Source organism: Belonocnema kinseyi, chromosome 10 (genome assembly GCF_010883055.1).
Source record: "Belonocnema kinseyi isolate 2016_QV_RU_SX_M_011 chromosome 10, B_treatae_v1, whole genome shotgun sequence".
Taxonomy (NCBI): Eukaryota; Metazoa; Arthropoda; class Insecta; order Hymenoptera; family Cynipidae; genus Belonocnema; species Belonocnema kinseyi.
In genome coordinates, this window is record NC_046666.1 from 73,478,317 (window position 1) to 73,483,359 (window position 5,043).

Below are 5,043 nucleotides of genomic sequence, written 5' to 3' on the forward strand. Positions count from 1 at the left end.
ACGCCAATTAGCACAAATGGTAAGTTCCGACAGTGCCTACAAGTGTGCCTACTGGCCGCTAAATGGCAATACCGGTTTCATATGTATACACCTGGTACATATTTTAAAGAGATCTTACTAAGTTAGCATCTAAAATCGCCTAAAATTGTATCTTTGATTAAACTTTTGTATATTTTCTCGATTATTTTCCAAATAGATAAGGGAAAACAGACAAAAATGATAATCCAAACATATATTTATAAAAAGTGCTAGTTTCATACACATCCTTTTAGCAATGTTTAAATAAAAAATAGATGTTTTTAGATTTAAGCTAAATATTCCCAGGCGAAAAAATTATACATATAGGTTATAGATATAGTGTGAAGTATTATATATAATATTCATTTGTTTTATACATTTTTTGTATAAAACAAATGAATATTATATATAATACTTCACACTACTATATATATAAGCTTTATATAATTTTTGCACCTGGTTTTATGCCTTAATTTCATGAAATCATAATGGGATTCATGGGTAACCCTGAAGATTGGAATTAATCTTGAGCATAGTGTCTTTATTCAAACAAAGTCTTGAAGACTGAAATGAAATCAGAACAGAAAAAGTTCGCAAATAAAAATTATATTGCCATACTATCTTTTTCACTTCCTACTTATATTAATTAAAAGTCTCATATTACCTGAAATTAAAAAAAAAGCACAGATATTAATATAAAAAGTTATTTGGTCTAATTTTACATTTTTCGGCGAAAATAATTCGGACATGAAAGACTTTATTAGAGAAAACAAAGATCAATTTATGAAATTAATAACCCTATTCCAATCTTTGTTATATCTCGAGAGATCCTTGTTTCATTAACCCTCTCTCTTTAAAAATATAATGTTCTGATTATTGACATTTAAACTGTGTGTCTGTGGATTGCTATCTTATATAACTAAATTTATGTTAGATTTTCTAAAACGATTAGTAGTTTCATTGACATCCTACAGATTAATTATATATACATATATCTGATATAATTCAATGGGGGATTGTAACTCTCAATATATACATTTCTTTGGGAATGATGATGTTCGCTGTTGCATTTTATGGTCAGGTAAATTGCTAACAATTAAATTGGTTCAAAATGTTTCGCCACACAATTGTGGCCGACGATAGTCATTTTTGTTAATCTGTACAAAATTACATAATTTTTTGTAGGGATTTAATTCACGATTGAACGTGTTATTTTCTAAATAATAGTTCAGTTGCAAAATTATACTGTCTGAATTTAAATCATTGTGATCACTGGTTACCATTGAAATTTTGCTGCGACTGATTTCAATCAGTGTCGCATTTATAGATATTTGAATCAATGAGATTGCGCGCCTTATGAATCAGTGAAAATTCTTACTGATTGTTGAAAACTGAAAACATTTTTCTTTAATTTTTTGTGTCAAAAACTTTCTGTTTAAGATTTTAGTTGTACAACATGTTTATATTTTATTTTTTAAATTCAAATGTACTGAATTTTCTGTAATTTAAAGGAATTTAAATATAAAAAAATAACAAATCAGCCAGGAAGGAGGTAGTTGGAAATTTATTTTTCTTCTGTGAACTTTTTTGTGTTCTGACTTTGGTGCATATAATAATAGTTCATAAGAAAGTAGATTTTATTTCGGTTTTAAAATAACAAAATTATGTTTTAATTGCCAAAAACTGATTAAAAAGAAGAAAAAAAACGAGTTTAAAATGATTTTTGAGCAGATAAACAAGTTTGTGTTGTTGAAGTGTAAGATAATGAAGGGAATACGAGAATCAAATCTGAAATAATTGTTAATGTTTGTTTGTTTTCTGCTTCTAATAGATTCTACTCCTCTAACTACTTCCTCTATATTCTCCTTGTCTCTCCTGTAACCTCCTCTCTGTTTCTGTATTACGAAGCGGGCAGCACCGAATTCTCTGATCTCGGCGATTCCATCATCAGCGTCTGAGTCCTGAGTCCCAGGACTCGCTGCGGGACGGCAGATAAAAGACAATTGAATTGAAATCATGAATACGAACGAAGCGAGCGAGGCGGTGCAAAGCCCGACGGCAATCTGGTGGCAGCTTTGTGACGGTAATGGCTTCAACCCCTGTTCCCCGATCCCCGAGGCCACTGCTATACTTCATTTACCGGCACTCTGAGGACAAACCTGGAACCTGGAAATCTGGAATAGACGCCAGATTTCCTCCTCCGAGTTGCTCCTATTCATGACATATTTGGGTAGTCCAAAAATATACGAGGAACCAGTTTTTTCTTCAAATTATATGGTTGTGGCATGATGCAAGGTGTACACGGAAAAATAATCTACAATTTTCTAAAAATTTCGTATAATCATATAACGTTTATTACAAGGAATTGGCTTGAAGTATGTAATAAACGCTATACGAATTTAAAAAAATTGATGGTCAATCCTAAAGTCTTAGAGCTTTGGGCTTAGATAGCGAAATAAAGTATCAACAACTAAAACAAAAAACTTCTTACAGTTAAAAAATAAATTAGCACTAAAGAAAAGTTCAGTAATGATTGTTAATCATAAATTCCAAAAATCTTGCTTCTCGTCAGAGGCCTTCTTCAGATTAAAAAAAAATTATAGGGGTCCTGAGCACCGATATTATGTAAAATCAGAGACTTCTGCAGAGGGGAATTGGGATAGAAAATCTGCCCGGCAACATTTTTTAAAGCAAATAGTCTAAGAGCTGGTGACGTTTTTCGCCAAGTAGGAGTATAAGACCTGATTATTGGCGAATATAGCTAGGAAACTACAATTTCTTATCGAAATCCATACATCACGGTAATAAGCGTTGAATATAGAAAAATTAATATTTTCAGATTTCAGCGTAAAAGTGAAGATTATTCTATCTCCAAAAGAGAACGTGTTTTCAATATATTATTTAATTCATTGTAATTGTACCGACAGATAACCTCACAGAGATGTCTTCTATTCCCCAAAAGTATTCATATTTTGAGATTATTTCATTCCTTCTAATAAGTTCACAAAATATGTGTAATAAATTGTTTTAATTCCTTCATGTGGAATATAAGTTTTGAAAATTTCATTTTAATCAATTCAATTCCGCCTCTCTCGAGTTCAAATTATTTTAATTCGCATATTTAAATAGATTTCTTTGATGCATTTTTTAAGACGTTTAAATAAACTATTAAAATATAAATAAATATAAATTTGAATATTTTTCGAATTTATAAGTTGTAAAAAGTTTTGATAATGAAAAATAGGTTAAATAAATGCCTTCGTTAAATTTTACTAAGTCGATTGAGAGGAAGAGGATTTACACTTTTTCTGTTCTCGTTGGGGGATTTTTAGACAGAGGAAAAATCACGTATTCATAGGAATACAAATTCTTAATTTTTCTGAATTCAACGCTTATTACCGGGATTCTAAACGCCCTGCCCTGGGTCGTTTGGACACCTGAGGCAGGAGAAAAATTGAAATTTTCAAGTGATAGTATAATATATAAGAACTAGAAAGAGTAGGTACAATTTTAAAGATGTATTTTAATTATTGCATAAAAGTATTTTTAAGATTTTTTTATTTGTAAATAATAAAATAATTATTGAATACTAAAAACAAATCTTCATAAAAAACAAATAGTTTTAGATAGAATTTCCATCTTAAAGAGTGAAAAAACACATTTTTGCGTTTAAATAAATACTTTACTCTACACAAAAAATCGTTAAAACACTTTTATGCATAAATTAAAATGCATCTTTAAAATCGTATCTATTCTTTCAAGTTCGCATTTTTGTCACCAGCCTAGGTAAACAAACACCACCGGCCCAGTACTGGCCCAGTACAGCCTGCCGGAGTTCCAGTACTGACTGGCTGTACTGGGCCAGTACTGTGCCAGTACTGCCTTGTAATTCTTGCCGGTACTGGCGTGTCAGCACTGGCGCAGTACTGACTGCCAGTACTGGGACAGTACTGGCAAACCGTTGGCGTACGAATATGCCGAAGTTAATTTTAAAAATGTTAAAAAACTATTTAATTGTTTTAAAGACCATCCATTCATCGATATACGACTGCATATCGTCCAACTATTATTTATAATTACAAGAATATAATTTTCAAACTATTTGTTTAATTTAACACGCACTATTTCTATAATCTAAAGATATAATAAAAAGGTATTTAAAAAATAAATAATAGTTGACTGCGAGTATTTTTTCAATACATGTTAATGGCAATGCTTAGAATGAATACATATATAACATTTTTAAACATTATATTAAAAATAAAATTTCTAACGCTACGGGGTATCTATGTAAAATACACGAACTTCTAACAGGAATATCAATAAAATAATGATTAAATAAATAATTTAAATCGACTACAATTTTTCTTCGTGTAATATTTAATTTTTTTTGCGCTTTAGACCGTTTTAAAAGTTCTGATAATAACATTTAATGAGCATTTAGAATTTGTGTCGACGGAATTTAGAAATTTTACCACGTTGCGCTGTAATATAGTCACAGCTTCTTCCTTCGATTAGATAAGCAGCCCTATATATTTGAGGGCTTCAGGGCCACTAGTTCAGTTCTAATCTTGACTTTACTCTGTAACCAACAAAATAAAGGCACGTGATATCTCGTTAGAGATATCACATATTTTTAAAAACTCATTTGAGCCTTTTTCAATATAACATTTTGGCGATCCTGCCAGGATCCACTTTTTCGAATCCTGATTCTATGGAATTATTTAAAAAAGGATATCGTATAAAAATTGGATCTTTGAGGCGAACCTAAGAAGAGAAAAAAGATTTCTACGAAAATCTAAAGACATCTCGGACTCTACGGAATCCACCCAAGAAGAACTCCGGACTTTATCAAGGTAAAGCCCGTTAAAATTGAAAAGTATTATTTCTTGTTAAAACTAGAGCCTGAATTATGTAGGGTTGTATTCTACGTAAAACAAGCAAATAAGAAATTCTATAAGGATTCAAACTGAAAGGGTACGCAACATACGGCGATAAATTCCCTACGAGGCCCGCAATCAGGCG